The sequence below is a fragment of the Tasmannia lanceolata genome, unplaced genomic scaffold, assembly GCF_043159265.1.
Source record: "Tasmannia lanceolata isolate RefF3 unplaced genomic scaffold, GAP_Taslan_0.1 ptg000037l, whole genome shotgun sequence".
In the NCBI taxonomy this organism is placed as follows: Eukaryota; Viridiplantae; Streptophyta; class Magnoliopsida; order Canellales; family Winteraceae; genus Tasmannia; species Tasmannia lanceolata.
In genome coordinates, this window is record NW_027518714.1 from 33,766,032 (window position 1) to 33,785,901 (window position 19,870).

Genomic DNA, 19,870 nt, shown 5'->3' on the forward strand with positions numbered 1-19,870 from the left:
CCTTCCTCATTCTTCGTTTCTCTCCATTAAATCTCTTTATTGTTCTTGTTCGTTATTTTCCTTACCGTATCTCCTTTAATCTCTCACCTCATTTTCATTGTTCATCATCCCTTTATTTGTCTCTCATTTTTTTATCCCTCTCTGTAAGCCCAATGGTTTTTACCTTGGCATTCCCATCTTGTTTTGATGATTCCAATACACAAGTGATCATTTATCACTAATGTGTTTGTTTGTCTAAGTTGTAGATCTTGATAAAGTAAGATCAAGGATGCTTGGATTGAAGGCCAAGAAGCCCACATTGGACCACTAATTGGAAGGCCAAAGTCATCAAGCAAGAAGTCATGAAGACTTGAAGACATGAAGAAATTAATATTGAAGACCATTTCTTAAATGTAATTGATCCAAACCTAGATTAGGTTTTTAGAGGCATAATTAAAGTAATCTCACACACCCTAAATAAACAAGTGATTGTACTTGTGGAGTTCCAACACCTTGGAACCCTCATAGCAATCCCATCTTGGTTGAGAACTGGAAGCCCAAAAACAGAATTGAAAATCTGCTCTGCATAGGCTTCTCGGAACTCCGAGAGTTTTTCTCGGAACTCCGAGAAATGGTCCAGTAGACTTTTTCCAATTTCTGTGTGGCTTCTCGGAACTCCGAGATTTTCTCTCGGAACTCCGAGAATTCTCGGAACTCCGAGAATTATTCTCGGAACTCCGAGAATTATTCTCGGAACTCCGAGAACACTCCAACGGTCTGAAAAAGAGCCGTTTGGAATTTTGCTGGAATTACCGTAATGCCACTGAACGGTCATATTTTGTTTTTCCTATAAATATGGGTGTTCTAAACATACAAACCATCAATCCTAACACTCTTAAACTTCATTTGAATACCCAAGAGTGAATCAAGCTTCAATTGTGCCTCTCATCACCAACTCTAGGATTTGGATCATAGGCTCTCAATTGTACATCTTTTGTAACCCTTGTGAAGGGATTTTTTAGTTCTTTCTTTCATCTTTCAAGATTTGTATTCGGGCGAGTATTCGGAGAAGCGGAGCCCTTTTTCTCCGTGGTGAGGATTGCCACCAAGGTTAAAGCAATTGTAATTGGCACCGATCTTCGCCAAGGTTAAGAAGATCAAATAGTGAAGCCATCAATGGGTTTGGTTGGTGGAGTGGAGTAGGCCTCGGGTTTGAGGACCGAACCACTTTAAATCTCGGGTGCACTCTTTCTATCTCTTTGCTCTTTCATTTGCATTGCACCATTAGATTTAACTTGTATGCTTAAAATATTGTTTTTGATCTCTTAATCGGTTTAAGTTTTTCAAATTGGTAAATTCTAGTTTTCTTAAACAACCGTATTCTCCCTCCTCATAGTTGCCATTTCTTATTATAACTTGGGACCCCCTATATCGGATTTTCACTTGGTATCAGAGCATTGGCTCTTAAAAGATTTTAAAATTTTTGTGAAAGTTATTTCAAAATCTAACTAGGGAAAGATTTTATTTGGCAACTTCTAATTGTGAAATGGCACACCAAATAGGAACCGGACTTCCGGAAGGCCATTCCACAACTAGACCTCCTTTCTTCAATGGGTCAAACTATGGACATTGGAAAACAAGGATGCGCATCTATCTTCTTTCGATAGATGTGGAACTTTGGTACATTGTTGAAAATGGATACAATGTACCTTCCAATCCTTTTGAAGAATGGAATGTGGTAGAGAAAAGGCAAGCTAATTTGAACTACAAAGCAATAAATTCCTTGTTTTGTGCCTTAGCTACCGAGGAGTTTAATAGAGTTGCTCTTTTTGATTCTGCCAAGACTATTTGGGATACCCTTGCAACTACCCATGAGGGAACATCACAAGTCAAGGATTCCAAAATAAACTTGTTAAAGAGCAAGTATGAAATGTTTAGAATGAGTCCAAACGAGAGTATTTCGGAAATGTATACTCGTTTTTCTATTATTTCTAACGAACTAGCTAATCTTGGTAAATCTTATCCTAACGATGAGCTTGTGAGTAAGTTACTTAGGTCTCTTCCTCCCCATTGGGATCCAAAGGTGACCGCGATTCAAGAGTCAAAAAATCTCAAGACGCTAACCATAGAGGAGCTTGTAGGATCTCTCATCACCCATGAGATGCTCCTTACTAGCCGACAAGAGGAAAAGAAGCCAAAGGAGAAGGAGAGGGAATTTAGATCCCTAGCACTCAAGGCTTCCAAGGAAGACTCATCAAGTGAAGCGGATAGTGACGAAGAAGAAGCTTTACGAAGATTCAAGAGCTTGTGGAGAAAGAAGCATAAGAAAGATAAGAAAAAGAAAGAAGAAAGTGATGTTGATGGAGCCTTAAGATGCTTCAATTGCAGGAAGATAGGACACAAAAGACCGGATTGTCCACTTCTAAAATCAACTTCCTCTAAGTACAAGGGTAAGAAGGATTGGAAGAAGCATAAGGCTCTTGCCGCCGGTTGGGATGCGTTAAGCACATCGGGCAAAAGCTCAAGTGAAGGGGAAGAAAATAAAAAAGATGATCTTTGCTTCATGACAATCACCCATGAAGTTGAGGTAAACTCTAACCCCTCATATTCTTCATCTAGTAGTAAAAGTGATAGCATACCTTATGATGAATTATGTGAAACCTTGCATACCCAAATTTCCAAAAACAAAGTTCTTAAAAAATCCATTTTAAAGTTAGAAAAAGAACTTGAATTTTTGAAAAGTGATTTATCTTCTTCCATATCTCAAGAACAAGTTACACTTGAAAATCATAAACTTGAGATTAATACCCTTAAGGGTAGTTTGGATGAGAAAACTTGCCAACTTTTACAATTTCAAAATATGGCAAGCTCCTCCAATTCTTATGAAGATGAAAGAAATGAGCTTTTAGTTCGAACATCCCATCTTCATAATGAAAATGAAAGACTTAGATTATGTTTACATGGATTTCTAAATGGAAATAAAATTATTGACATAATACTAAGTAAAACTAGTCTTAGACCTCAACATGCTTATCATGATAGGACTAATGTATCTAACCCTCTTGTTAGAAGCCATTTTTGTGGAATGAATGGTCACTACCAATTCCAATGTGCATCCAAGAGTAGGGCTAGATGTGGGACCAAGAAATCTTGGGTTCCCAAAACCCCCATATGATGATATTCATATTGTGTAGATTAGGGGTTTTTGAACTTAAAATTGAATATATTTCATTTGTATGTTTTTTTTGATAACCCCTCCTGTATTGTAAAATTATTTTAACTAGGGGGAGTTAAAATTGAATTTTTCTTTGAAAAAGGGGGAGCTTTAAAATTGTAAATTTTAAACCCTTGTTTTTCTTACCCCTTCTTTTTGTTGATGACAAAGGGGGAGAAGAATCTAGAGTAAAGTCTCTAGTGTAAGAAAAATGTGAAAAGAGTATATGCTTTGATTTGTAAATCTCTTGTGCTTGTCATCATCAAAAAGGGGGAGATTGTAAGCCCAATGGTTTTTACCTTGGCATTCCCATCTTGTTTTGATGATTCCAATACACAAGTGATCATTTATCACTAATGTGTTTGTTTGTCTAAGTTGTAGATCTTGATAAAGTAAGATCAAGGATGCTTGGATTGAAGGCCAAGAAGCCCACATTGGACCACTAATTGGAAGGCCAAAGTCATCAAGCAAGAAGTCATGAAGACTTGAAGACATGAAGAAATTAATATTGAAGACCATTTCTTAAATGTAATTGATCCAAACCTAGATTAGGTTTTTAGAGGCATAATTAAAGTAATCTCACACACCCTAAATAAACAAGTGATTGTACTTGTGGAGTTCCAACACCTTGGAACCCTCATAGCAATCCCATCTTGGTTGAGAACTGGAAGCCCAAAAACAGAATTGAAAATCTGCTCTGCATAGGCTTCTCGGAACTCCGAGAGTTTTTCTCGGAACTCCGAGAATTCTCGGAACTCCGAGAATTATTCTCGGAACTCCGAGAAATGGTCCAGTAGACTTTTTCCAATTTCTGTGTGGCTTCTCGGAACTCCGAGATTTTGTCTCGGAACTCCGAGAATTCTCGGAACTCCGAGAATTATTCTCGGAACTCCGAGAACACTCCAACGGTCTGAAAAAGAGCCGTTTGGAATTTTGCTGGAATTACCGTAATGCCACTGAACGGTCATATTTTGTTTTTCCTATAAATATGGGTGTTCTAAACATACAAACCATCAATCCTAACACTCTTAAACTTCATTTGAATACCCAAGAGTGAATCAAGCTTCAATTGTGCCTCTCATCACCAACTCTAGGATTTGGATCATAGGCTCTCAATTGTACATCTTTTGTAACCCTTGTGAAGGGATTTTTTAGTTCTTTCTTTCATCTTTCAAGATTTGTATTCGGGCGAGTATTCGGAGAAGCGGAGCCCTTTTTCTCCGTGGTGAGGATTGCCACCAAGGTTAAAGCAATTGTAATTGGCACCGATCTTCGCCAAGGTTAAGAAGATCAAATAGGGAAGCCATCAACGGGTTTGGTTGGTGGAGTGGAGTAGGCCTCGGGTTTGAGGACCGGACCACTTTAAATCTCGGGTGCACTCTTTCTATCTCTTTGCTCTTTCATTTGCATTGCACCATTAGATTTAACTTGTATGCTTAAAATATTGTTTTTGATCTCTTAATCGGTTTAAGTTTTTCAAATTGGTAAATTCTAGTTTTCTTAAACAACCGTATTCTCCCTCCTCATAGTTGCCATTTCTTATTATAACTTGGGACCCCCTATATCGGATTTTCACTCTCAAAACCCTAGCCTCTAAAATGTCGACACCAAGGAAAACCATCGCACAAAAGAATAAAAAGGCGCGAACCGAACCGGAAGAAGAGGTGTTCCCCAACAAACATTTCTTTAGCAAACAAGCCAAGGAACGTTACCAAGCCTCCATAGATCGAGTTGTCATCTCAGGACGAAAGGTTATTTTTCAAGATTTTAACAAATTTGATCTTCTATCACTTTTTAAATTCCAAGGTTGGTCCTTCTTTCTAGTCTATAGCGCTCCAGTCTATCTTGAGATAGTTAGGTATTTTTATGCCAATTTGAAAATTTCCTATGAAGGAGTAGTGATGAATACCCATCTTCAAGGAGACAAATTTGGGTTAAATTTGAAAAACTTCTGCGCTTGGCTTGACATACCTAATGCAGGAAAGAAGATCTTCTTTTGGGGGAAAGACGAAATAGAAAATCATTTTTCAAGAGAAGAAGTATCTGAGACATTAGGTGTTACTCCTCCAAAGAATAAGTTAAACATCAAGACTAGCACAATGAATGATGCAGCTAGAGTGGTTCATAAAGTTGTAGCATACAATATCACCCCTCGAGCAGGAAATTTTGATGCAGTGAAGCCCTTTGAAGCCCTCATAATCCATTGCATTATGAAAAAGATCCAATTACATTTAGGCTTCATCATGTTGGGGTATATGGATGAGGCAGTCAAAAGAGGACAGGGTGGCCTACCGTATGGGATGCAAATTACTAAACTCCTAAGGCTTCATAAGATGAATCTAGAAAAAGTCTTCTCAACAAACCCTGATCCTCCGCTCAACCACTCCACCATTACCCTTATGAGAATTCCTATACCTGGAGCAGGTGGACCTAGTATGGTTGGACAGGATGATATTGATGAGTCCGTGGATGAAGCTGAACGAGTGGCCCTGACGCCGCAGCAGAGTAGAACACATGCGCAAGCATAGGCTCAGCAGCGCCAAGCTCCCACCACTAGCTCATATGAAGCTCTAGCCCGAGACATTGCATCCTTGAGGACCGGCAAGGACACTCTCACGACTGGTTTTGATACACTCTCCACTGCTTTTACGACTGCAGAGAGCCAGAGAGCCTCTTATCATGAGAGTCTTATGCAGCTTATGGTGAGGCAGCATAGGGAGATGATGCAGGCGTATCAGAGGAGTCAGTCCACCAAAAACTACACCTTCCGGTCTCCACTCCTCCTCCTCAGGATTGACAGATGACCAGCACCTTCTCGGCAGCAGCTGCAGTTGATCACATCTTTTAGCTGCTTGATCATATTTCTTGATTCCTTCTTCTCGCTCAGTATGGGCTTTCAGACATTATGTTTATATTTTGGTTCAATCATTCACCTTACCTTCTTGTTTTGATACTAGCAAACACAAATTGATTAGCATTGTCAGACTAATGTGTTTCGTTGAGATGTTGTGCTCTACACAGGAATTTGATATGTTATATCGCCATTACACAATTCAACACAACACATGACTTGTGGATCAAGGATCAAAGGAACCAAGAGCTTGCACCTACTTTTGAGTCATCCTCATTTGAAGATGCTCAAGTAAAGAAGCTCATCATGAAGATCCCACAAGTTCCTAAGCAAGTGTCAAGAAGAAGCTTGGAGTTGAACAAGTCATTGGTGACACCTCATACACCTCACAACATGCAGTGAAGATTGGATGATGTCACAAGAGCCAAGACAAGGTCAAAATGTTCACTCAAGCTGAATAAGTCCAAGAAAGTGCAAAGGAGCCAAGACATTCCAAGAAGACTCAAGGTTCTTATTTTTAGAATGTATTTGGAGTCCTCTTGATTTTATATAAAATGCACTTTCAAAAGGTTTTCAAAATGGTTTTTATACTTAACATTTTACATCTTTGAAAACCATCAACACACTCAAAAATGTGTTTGAAAATCTTGAACTAAAGCCAAAAGACCATAGCCCAAAAGCCCCTGGATTTTAAAGTTAAAATGGAATTTCACTCAACACCGGTCGACCGGGCTATGGCGGGCGACCGCGGGATGGAACCTGGAAATCCAGGTTGTCTCGAAATTTATCGGGTCGGTCGACAGGGGCAAGCCGAGCGACCGCGGATACATTTCTGTTCAAAACAAAAACAATCCAATATGGTGTGGGCGGTTAACCTCCATGGGTCCGGTTGACCGTGCTAGTGTTTTGAGCGAAAATCAAATTCAAACAGTAAGCCCTCGTCAGGCGACCGCCATTGGGCCGATCGACCCCGCGGATATGAATTTTGAATTTCAAATTAAGAGCCCGATAAGGGCGGGCTACCGCCGTGCCTCGGTCGACCGCCGCGACTAGGAAATAGATCTGTTGGGGCTTTCGCAGGTTGACTTTTTCAACCCTGTAAATTACAGTTTTACCCCCAAACGGTCATATTTCCTTGTGGGTTATATATACACTATCCAAACCTTTCTACATAACCTTTGTCAAGATAAAATCCCATCTTCTTGAACCAAAACTTTTATATGAAAGGGTAAACCTCTTTGAATTTGCATTTTCACATTCTATCAAGAGGATCTCCATAGGATTTACATTTGTATATATTCTTTGGAGAGTTTGTGAGCTTACAACTTTGTAATCCGCCTATCAAGAGGCATTGAGAGTTTCTTTCTTTTTATTTCTTCATTCTATGTTTGAGGATCTCCGATTTGGCCCGGAAAGAAAGGTAAATCAATTGTACGAGGAAGGTGTCCTCGAAAAGGCTGAAGCAGAAAAGGGTGTAATCCCTTTGAAGAAAGAGTTGGTGTAAGGCTTTGAGATTCGCCCTTTGAAGAATCTTAGTGGTTAATGAAGAATCCCAAGGAAGAAAACTTGGAAGAGTGGTTTAGGTCATGTTGTGACCAAAACAATATAAATCTTGTACCTTGTGGATGCTTTCTTCTTCTCCTTTTCATTTGCACATTGTGGTGATTGGTAATCTCAAACCCAACTAGATATGTTTTAATCAAACAAGGGTTAGTGAATGCATGCTTAAAGTAACATCCAAACCCTAACTCTTAATATCTCTATTAATTGATCAAGGGTTAAACATGTTAAGGCTTAATTGGTAAATTGATTTTAGGAATCCAATTAATTAAGCCTCAAATTTTTAATTTAGTCAATTCACCCTCCCTCTTGAGTTGTCACCTTGTATTTCAGGAACTTTCTATTTTTCAATCTCCATCCCTCACCAACTTAATCTACGATTCAATACCATCTCATCCTTATCCCGAAACTTGGCTAAAAGCACCTTAGCACCATCTCTAGGGTTTCTTATGTCTAAAAGATTGAAGTTTTTTAAAATTTCTAAAATAAGAAGCTTTCTAATTTTTCAATCTCCATCTTTCATCTACTAAATGTAAGATTCAGTACCTCTACTTCTCATCCAAAAACTTGGCTTAAAACTCGTTGACATCATTTCTAGGGTTTCCTATATCTAAAATATGGATGTTTTTCAAAGTTTCTAAAATAAGAAACTTTCTATTCTTTCAATCTCCATCTTTAATCAACTAAATCTAAGATTCAATATCATCTCATCCTCATCCCAAAACACGGCTAAAAGCTCCTTGACACCGTCTCTAGGTTCTCCTATGTCTAAAAGAATGATGTTTATAAAGTTTCTAAAATAAGAAACTTTCTATTTTTTCAATTTCCATCATTTATCAACTAAATCTAAGATTTAATACCCTCCCATTCTCATCCCAAAACTTGGCTAAAAGCTCGTTGACAACATCTCTAGGGTTTCATAAGTCTAAAAGATGGATGTTTTATAAAGTTTCTATAATATGAAACTTTCTATTTTTTCCATCTCTATCCTTTATCAACTAAATCTAAAATTCCATACAATCTCATCATCATCTCAAAATATAGCTAAAAGCTCCTTGACACCATCTCTAGGGTTTCCTATGTCTAAAAGATAGAATTTTATAAATTTTCTAAAATAAGAAACTTTCTATTTTTTCAATCTCCCTACTTAATCAACTAAATCTACGATTCAGTGTCTTCACATTCTTATCCCAAAACTTGGCTAAAAGCTCGTTGACATCATCTTTAGAGTTTCCTATGTCTAAAAGATTGATGTTTTATAAAGTTTCTAAAAGAAGAAACTTTCTATTCTTTTCAATTCACATCCTTCATCAACTAAATCTAAGATTCAGTATCATCTCATCGTTATCCGAAAACATGGTTAAAAGCACTTTGACACCGTGTCTAGGGTCTCCTATCTCTAAATGATGGATGTTTTATAAAGTTTCTAAAATAAGAAACTTTCTATTTTTTCAATTTTCATCACTAATCAACTAAATATAAGATTCATTACCATCTCATCCTCATCTCAAAACTTAGCTAAAAGCTCCTTCACACCATCTGTAGGGTTTCCTCTGTCTTATACAGTTTCTAAAATAAGAAACTTTTTTTTTCAATCTCACCCCTTAATCAATTAAATCTAAGTTTCAATATCATCTCATTCGCATCTCAAAACTTAGCTAAAACCTCCTTGACACCATCTCTAGGGTTTCCTAAGTCTAAAAGATGGATGTTTTCTAAAGTTTCTAAAATATGAAACTTTCTATGTTTCAATATCCATCATTCACCAACTAAATCTACGATTCAATATCATCTCATCCTCACCCCAAAACTTGGCTAAAAGCTCATTGACACCATCTCTACGGTTTATTATGTCGAAAATTGGATGTTTTTGTGGGACCTGATCCCGCGAAAGGGGTTGGGCGCGACCAGCCACGCTCTCTTGGTCTCTCGTACCCACGCGGTTGGCATGTGCTTTTTATTATTAATTTTAATTACCCAACCAAGCAGGCAGCAAACAAGCCATAGGGTGCAAACAAACGTGCAACCCAGTACCCATAAGGGCAGGGGTAAGCCGCCGAGCCTAGCAAGGTGTGATTTAATTCATCTTTTCCATGAACTTGGGATCACTAAGGTAATCCGAATTCCACACAAAAGAGAGTGATAGAGTCGCCACCTAGATGAGGGATCTAGGACCCATAATTGACTAGAAATCTAGACTCGTTACCTGGTGACGAGAATGGAAGGTATGGGGAGTTACCACCACATGCACCATTCCTGCCCTATAATCGGTCTTCAATTCCAAAAATTAACTCTTTTGAATTTCTTTTAAATGGCTCATTTAACTCTATATTAATGTACGAACTACGTGACATGCATCCTAAGATCTAATTTCAATATATTCTCTAATGTGTATCTTGATTTTCTTAATTTTTTTGAATTCAATCTAAGAGAAAAGTCTCCTAATATTCTAATTTCATGGAAAGTCCTAAGTGATTTAATTACTTTTAATTTAATGATTAATATACAAAACCCCACCACTTATGTGTGGAGCCGACTCGGGCTTGGTATGCCACTCAAGTATCCAAGTTGCCTACGTATCCCACCCTCACTGGAATCAGAGTCGATAGTAGTTCGGTGCCTGAACTAAGCTACATGCCTAAGACATCTAGGACACCAATCTAGACTGAAAGGATTGTTTCAACAATTTAAGAGAGATTATTTAGTTCAAGTTGAGTAGATTTTATTATCCTATGACTCCATCTAAGATGCTATATGGTCCTATCTAAGTGCAAAACATCCCTTAGACTAATGCAGGTGAACCTACATCCTAGGTAACTAGGCTTGTCTTATGGGAAAAAGGGGTAATTAGTGTAACTAGATCTATGACTCAATTGCTAATAATAGCAATCAGTTGTGATGAGACTGAACTCCCTAACTCTAAGACATCCTAAAACCTAGGACACAACGCGAGTTAAGTGTTCCTAATTGGTTCTAAAAGTCATTACGAAGAGATACCGTTATCCAACGGTTCCAAAAGCACTGAGCAAATGATCTTAATTTATTAAGTAAATAATTTTTAATTTTTTAAAGATTTTCGATTCCTAACATCTAAGGAATACCAAAGGCTCTATGGTTGGCAAATTTCAGCATTGAGTTGCATCCATGGAAGGGCATCGTGCTCTCAATCCTTGTATAATTTAACACATAAATTATAGTATATTATTGCCTGGCATGATTCTCAGGATTTTCGTGGATAGTGGACCTCGGAGCCAACAACATACTATAATTTACATGCTCAAATTATGCAAGAACGATCACAATTAGTATACGATTATGAATGCGACCTCGGCAGTTAAACCGTGACAGCATAGTCAATTTAGAAAGGGAATCTATAACCTCTAGGGTTCTGTTTCAAACAATTTTAAGGCTAAATATATGATGAAAAATTAGGGTTTTCTGGAAGTTTTCATTGACTTTTGTGTTGATTTGCTATTAAGTTGTGATTTATTAACATTAAGACCAGATTGCTAGGATTACACAGTAACCCTAAGCAATCAAACTTCAAATTCATTGCAACTTTTTTAGTAACAAGATATGAATGATTTTAGACTACGGGAAGAGTTTCATGAATTTGGAATAAGTTTTGCTATCAATTTCTGAATTTTTAAAATTTAGGTCAGATTGCAAATTAACAAATCAACTCATAGCATACGAATCTCAAATAAAGTAAAACTGTTACAGTATAGATCGAATCATGGTATTAGACTACTGTAAAAATTTTAAAAAGTGTTTATCAAGATTTGATGCCAATTAAAATTCACACAAAATTCGGATAAAATTAATGAATAAATTAAAAAGTAGATTAAATGGTATTCTAAAATCATGTACAAATTTCAGGAGATATAACATAGGTTATATGATTTACTGTCAAAATTTCAAGAACTAATAATTAATGTTCCTCCATAAAATTGATTTTTGAATAAAAAGAGGATTTCGTTTCCTAGGAATTAAAACCCGTTTTTTTAAAAGAAAATTGTGAAATCATATTAAACCTTTGTAAAATATTTTGAAAATTTTTCACTAACCTTTTAATGGCCTAAAATACTGTTTTGTAGGAAAAAGATTCCAAATTTTATTAATTTAATATAAAAAAGAATTACGACACGTAAAACAAAGAAGCGAATAGAAAATAAATAAATAAAAAAATTTTAAAAAATTATTTCATGAGAAATTCAATTTATTATTGAAAGTTAATTATTGAGAGTTTCATCAATTTTTAAAACCTTTTGATATTTATTAAAAATGGCCGAAATTTAAAATAATTTAAAACTGGATTAAAAAATTTCAAACAAATCCGAATATTTTTGGGTGGCCTGGAAATAAAAAAATTGGTTTGGAAACAAGATTTCACAAATTTTGGACATGGTTTGATATACGTTTGGCTTCGTTCATCAAGAAATAACCCCTTTCGGGGTTACTTTTTGAAAAATAGAATGAAAATTAAAACGGCGAAACCGCGATTGAAAATTAAGTTTCCAGTAGTATTTTATTTTATAGAAATCCTAAAAAATATCAGTTTTTAAAGAAACCCACATTTTCAAACACTTGCTTTGATAATCCGATTTAAATCCATATTAAATAAAAAACGAAAGAAAATCATTATTAAATAGAGAAAATTTAATTTTTTGGTGAAATTTTTGATTTTGAAAACTTATAATATATATTATATAACATACTGGAATTTCAAGAAAAAATTCATTGATTTGACTTATGAAAAGTATAACCCTAACATGTTTTTCTACTTTTGATATTAGAAAGATAAAAATCCTACTGTTAATCGCGCTCCTTGTCTCTAGGGTTCGTATATCCGAGGTATACGCTTTGTCGCACCCTTTTATATGATGAAGAAGACCCAATGAACAACCCAAAGATCCTTGATGTGTGATTTGTTGAAGAAAAAAAGGGAATTCAAGAATCCCTTTTGTGAAAAATCTTTGAGAGAGATGAACACACTTTAAGAGAGAATAGATTTTTTTTCTTTCTTTTTTTTGGGGAGGAGAGAGAAAAAGGACGAATTTGGATTTTTTTTGAATCCTTCCTATGATTGTTTGCTTTGATTTTTATACAAAAAAGCTAGAGTTAAGAGAGAAATAGTAGCTTCCAATGTGAAAGCTCCAATTTTTGACTTGTTTCCAATTTTTGGCTTGTTTCCAATTTTTTCCTCTTGCTTTCTTTCTTTCTTGTTTCTAAATTGGATTTGATTTCAATCTTAATTTCTTATCAATCAAGACATGCTATTCTCATTCCACATTTCTTCTTTCCTTCTTTTCTTCTTTTAAGCAATCATTCATCTTTTCCTTCTTTCCTTCTTTTCTTTTTTTATTCTTTTTATTTTTTTTTAACATCATCAAGGTTGGGTGCTCAACTCATGTGGTCAGCATGGTGGGCGCCCCACATGGGTGAACCCTCATGAGCTCCATCTTTGCGGGCTTTAGCCCAATGGGCCATTTCACACGTGTTTCGGGTTTTCCCGTAAAAAATCAATAAAATCTTTCTAAATTCAACATTCTATATATGGACCCAACCCATTTATGGTGCATCCCTCACACATGATCGGACCATCTTTTTTGGAAAATAACTTTTCGGACCAAAATACCCCTATTTGACTGTTAGACATCCAAACGCGATCAAAATACCCTCAGATTGGTTCACCCGTAAAAGGAAAAATTAAAAATGGAAAGTCTTTGTGGTCAAACTTCAAATATATAAAACTTTTAAAATTGGGTCCTTTCGGTGAGCAATATTAAACAGGATCATTTGGTATCCCCTGAAAATACCCAAAATGCCCTCAACACTTAGAATTTCCAAATTAAGCGAAACCCCTGAGAAATTCTAAATTTAGCAGGTTTTCAAAAATTCAAAAAATCATTCATAATCTCTCAGACATATTTCGGGGATCAAAAGAATTACACAGGAAAAGACCAAATCCTGAGAAATTCCAAAAATAGCAGATTTTCGAAAATTTATGAACGGACTCAAGATTTCTTAGACACAACTTAAGGACCAAATATGATATATTGGAAATGTCTAAAATACCCCCGAAGTGCAAGACTAAGAGAAAATCTTGAGAGATTTAAATTTAGCAGATTTCCCAAATCTTACGAAATTACTCCTAATCCATCAGCCGTACCCTCGAGATGGTTTTGGATATATGAGAAATGATTGAAATATTCATAAGATGATGAAAATGTGGAAGCCCCATGAGTTTCTAAATATAGCAGTTTTTTCAAAATTTGTAAAATCACTCAAGATTTCTTAAATATAACTCGGGGGTCAAACGAGACACATCAGCAATGACCAAAATACCCTTGTAGTGTAAAAATGGACAAAAATGAGGGAAACCCCAAAAATTCTAAAAATAACAGGTTTTTTTAGTAGTTGGTTGGAAACTTGAATTTTCATCTTCTAGATACCATTGGAACACACTATAAACCTTTAAGATCGCGAACCAACTTCAGAATTCCTTCAACGAGGCAAAATCTACCCTAAAATGCACAGATGCTTAATTCTAGGTGGAATACAGATTCGAAACTTGACAAACTACAAAATCTTTTGCTTTTTAAAGTATAGCAAAATGGGGGTGTCTACAGTTTTATAAAGTTTCTAAAAAAGAAAACATTCTATTTTTCAGTCTACATCCTTCCCCAACTAAATCTAAGATTCAATTCCATCTCATCCTTATCCCAAAAGTTGGCTAAAAGCCCCTTGAGTCCATCTCTAGGGTTTTCAATGTCTAAAAGATTGATGTTTTATAAGTTCCTAAAATAAGAAACTTTCTATTTTTTCAATCTTCATCCTTCATCAACTAATTCAAATATTCAATATCATCTCATCCTCATCTCAAAACTTAACTAAAAGCTCATTGATACCATCTTTAGGGTTTTTTTATGTCTAAAAGATGGATGTTTTATAAAGTTTCTAAAATAAGAAACTTTCTTTTTTCCAATCTTCATCATTTATCAACTAAATTTGATTCAATACCATCTCATCCTCATCTCAAAACTGAGGTAAAAGATCCCTGACCCCATCTCTAGGGTTTCCTATGTCTAAAAGATGAATGTCTTATAAAGTTTATAAAATAAGAAACTTTCTATTTTTTCATCTCTAAACTTTATCAACTAAATCTAAGATTCAATACCATCTCATCATCATCTCAAAACTTGGGTAAAAGCATCTTGTCACCATCTCTAGGATTTTCTATGTCTAAAAGATGGATTTTTATAAAGTTTATAAAATAAGAAACTTTCTATTTTTTCATTCTCTATACTTAATCAACTAAATCTATGATTCAGTACCCTCTCATTCTTATCCCAAAACTTGGATAAAAGTTCGTTGACATCATCTCAAGGGTTTCCTATCTCTAAATGATGGATGTTTTAAAAAGTTTCTAAAATAAGAAACTTTCTATTTTTCAATATCCATCCGTCATCAACTAAATCTGAGATTCAATACTCTCTCATTCTCATCCCAAAACTTAGCTAAACTCCCCTTGACACTGTCTCTAGGGTCACATATGTCTAAAAGATGGATGTTTTATAAGGTTCTAAAATAAAAAAATTCTATTTTTTCAGTCTCCATCCTTCATCAACTAAATCAAAGATTCACTATCATCTCATCCTCATCTCAAAACTTAGCTAAAAGCTCTTTGACCCCATCTCTAGGGTTTCCAATGTCTAAAAGATGGATGTTTTACAAAGTTTCTAAAATAAGAAACTTTCTATTTTTACCTCTCCATCCTTCACCAACTAAATCTACGATTCAATACCATCTCATCATCATCCTGAAACTTAGCTGAAAGCACCTTGACACCATCTCTAGGGTTTCCTATGTCTAAAAGATGGATGTTTTATAAGTTTCTAAAATAAGAAACTTTCTATTATTTCAATCTCCATCCTTCTTCAACTAAATCAAAGATTCAATATCATCTCATCCTCATCTCAAAACATAGCTAAAAGCTCATTGACACCATCTCTAAGATTTAGTTGATATGAGGTTTCCTATGTCTAAAAGATTGTTGTTTTATAAAGTTTCTAAAATAAGAAACTTTCTATTTTTTCAATCTCAATCCATCGTCAACTAAATCTAAGATTCATTACCATCTCATCGTCATCTAAAAACTTGGTTAAAAGCTCATTTACACCATCTCTAAGGTTTCCTATGTCTAAAAGATGGATTTTTATAAATTTTCTAAAATAAGAAACTTTTATTTTTTCAATCTCCAAACTTAATCAACTAAATCTATGATTCAGTATCTTCTTATTCTTATCCCAAAACTTGGCTAAAAGCTCGTTGACATCATCTCTAGGGTTTAATATGTCTAAAAGCTGATGTTTAATAAAGTTTCTAAAAGAAGAAACTTTCTATTTTTTCAATTCACCTCCTTCATCAACTAAATCTAAGATTCAGTATCATCTCATCGTTATCCCAAAACATAGTTAAAAGCTCCTTCACACCGTGTCTAGGGTCTCCTATCGTTAAAAGATGGAAGTTTTATAAAGTTTCTAAAATAAGAAACTTTCTATCTTTTCTATCTTCATCATTTGTCAACTAAATATAAGATTCAATACCAACTCATCATCATCTCAAAACTTTGTTGAAAGATCCCTCACACCATCTGTAGGGTTTCATATGTCTAAAAGATTCATGGCTTATACAGTTTTTAAAATAAGAAACTTCATTCACACCATCTTTAAGGTTTCCTATGTTTAAAAGATGGATGTTTTCTAAAGTTTCTAAAATATGAAAGATGGATGTTTTATAAAGTTTCTAAAAAAAATAAACTTTATATTTTTCAATCTCCTTCCTTCACCAACTAAATCAACGATTTAATACCATCTCATCCTCATCCCAAAACTTCGCTAAAAGCACATTGACTCCATCTCTAGGGTTTTTTATGTCTAAAAGATGGATGTTTTATTAAGTTTCTAAAATAAGAAACTTTCTATTTTTTTCATCATCATCCTTTATCAACAAAATCTAAGATTCAATACCATTTTATCCTTATCTCAAAACTTGGATAAAAGCTCCTTGTCACCATCTCTAGGATTTTCTATGTCTAAAAGATGGATTTTTATAAAGTTTCTAAAATAAGAAAATATCTATTTTTTCAATCTCTATACTTAATCAACTAAATATATGATTCAGTACACAGTAATTCTTATCTCAAAACCTGGCTAAAAGCTCGCTGACATCATCTCTAGGGTTTCCTATGTCTAAAAGAATGATGTTTTATAAAGTTTCTAAAATAAGAAACTTTTGATTTTTCAATCTCCATCCGTCATCATCTAAATCTGAGATCCAATACTCTCTCATTCTCATCCCAAAATTTGGCTAAAATCTCCTTGACACCATCTATATTTTTTCTAAAAGATGAATGTTTTATAAGCTTTTAAAATAAGAAACTTTCTATTTTTTCAATCTCTATCCTTCATCAACTAAATCAAAAATTCAATATCATCTCATTCTCATCTCAAAACTTAGCAAAAAGCACTTTCATAGCATCTCTACGGTTTCCTTTGTCTAAAAGATGGATGTTTTATAAAGTTTCTAAGATAATAAACTTTCTATTTTTCAATTTCCATCCTTCACCAACTAAATCTACGATTCAGTACCATCTCATCCTCATCCCAAAACTTGGTTAAGAGCACCTTGACACCATCTCTAGGGTTTCCTATGTCTAAAAGATGAATGTTTTATAAGTTTCTAAAATAAAAAACTTTCTATTACTTCAATCTCCATCGATCAACTAAATCAAAGATTCAATATTATCTCATCCTCATCTCTAAACATAGCTAAAAGCTCCTTCACACCATCTCTAAGATTTAGTTGATATGGGATTTCCTATGTCTAAAAGATTCTTATTTTATAAAGTTTCTAAAATAAGAAACATTCTATTTTCTCAATCGCCATCCTTGATCAACTAAATCTAAGATTCAAAACCATCTAATCCTCATCTCAAAACTTAGCTAAAAGCAACTTGACACCATCTATAGGGTTTTCTAGGTCTATAAGATAGATCTTTTATAAAGTTTCTAAAATAAGAAACTTTATATTTTTCAATCTCCATCCGTCGTCAACTAAATCTAAGATTCAATACCATCTCTTCCTCATCTCAAAACTTAGTTAAAAGCTCATTTACACCATCTCTAGGGTTTCCTATGTCTAAAAGTTAGATTTTTTATAATGTTTCTATAATAAGAAACTTTCTATTTTTCAATCTCCATAATTCATCAACTAAATCTAAGATTCAATATCATCTTATCCTCATCCCAAAACATGGCTAAAAGCTCATTGACACCATCTATAGGGTCTCTTATGTCTAAAAGATGGATGTTTTATAAAGTTTTTAAAATCAGAGACTTTCTAATTTTTCAATCTCCATCCTTCATCAACTAAATCTAAGATTCAATACCCTCTCATCCTCATCTGAAAACATAGCTAAAAGCTCCTTCACACCATCTCTACGGTTTACTAAGTCTAAAAGATTTATCATTTATAAAGGTTCTAAAATAAGAAACTTTCTATTTTTTCATTCTCCATCCTTTATCAACTAAATCTAAGATTTAATATCACTTCATCATCATCTCAAAAGTTGCTAGAAGCTTCTTAATTCCATCTCTAGGATTTCCTATGTCTAAAAGATGGATGTTTTATATAGTTTTTAAAGTAAGAAACTTTTTTTTTCAATCTTCATCTTTAACCGACTAAATCTATGCCCTCTCATTATCATCTCAAAACTTGGCTAAAAGCTCCTTTACCCCATCTCTATGGTTTCCTATATCTAAAAGATTGATGTTTTATAAAGTTTATATAATAAGAAACTTTTTATTTTTTCAATCTCCTTCCTTCGTCAACTAAATCTAAGATTCAATATCATCTTATCCTCATCTGAAAACATGGTTAAAAACTCCTTGACGCCATATCTAAGGTGTCTTATGCTTAAAAGATGGATGTTTTATAATTTTCTAAAATGAGAAATTTTCTTTTTTTACAATCTCCATCATTCATTAATTAAATCTAAGATTCAATATCATCGCATCCTCATATCAAAACTTGGCTAAAAGCTCCTTTACACTATCTCTAGGGCTTTATATGTCATAAAGATAGATATTCTATGTAATTTACAAAATAAGAAACTTTTTATTTTTTCAATCTCCATCCCTCATCAACTAAATCTAAGATTCAATACAATCTCATCCTCATCTTAAAACTTGGATAAAAGCTCCTTCACACCATCTCTAAGGTTTACTAAGTCTAAAAGATTGATATTTTATAATGTTACTAAAATAAGAAACTTTCTATGTTTTCAATCTCCATCCTCCATCAACTAAATCAACGATTCAATACCATCTCATCACCATCTCAAAACTTGGCTAATAGCTCCTTGACACCATCTCTAGGATTTTTTATGTCTAAAAGATTGATGTTTTATAAAGCTTCTAAAAACAGAAACTTTATATTTTTTATATCTCCATCCTTTATCAACTAAATCTAAGATTCAATACCATCTCATCCTAGTCTCAAAATTTGGATAAAAGTTCGTTGACATCATCTCTAGGGTATCTTATGGCTAAAAGATTGTTGTTTTATAAAGTTTCTAAAATAAGAAACTTTTTATTTTTTCAATCTCAATCCTTAATCAACTAAATCTAAGATTCAAAACCAACTCATCATCATCCCAAAACTTGCCTAAAAGCTCTATGACACCATCTCTAGGCTCTCATATGTTAAAAAGAGGGATGTTTTATAAACTTTCTAAAATAAGAAACTTTATATTTTTTCAATCTCCATCCTTCATCAACTAAACCTAAGATTCAAAATCATCTCATCGTCATCCCAAAACTTGGCTAAAAGCTCCTTGACACCATCTCTAGGGTCTTCTGTGTTTAAATGATGGATGTTTTTACAATCTCCATCCTTCATTAACTAAATCTATGATTCAATACCATCACATCCTCATCCCAAAACTTGGCTAAAAGCTCCTTGACACTATCACTAGGTTTCTATATGTCTTAAAGATAGATATTTAATAAAAATTTTAAAATAAGAAACTTTCTATTTTTTCAATCTCCATCCTTCATCAACTAAATCTAAGATGCAATATCATCTCATCCGCATCTTAAAACTTGGCTAAAAGCTCCCTTACACCTTCTCTAGGGTTTAATAAGTCTAAAAGAATGATATTTTATAAAATTTCTAAAATAAGAAATTTTCTATTTTTTCAA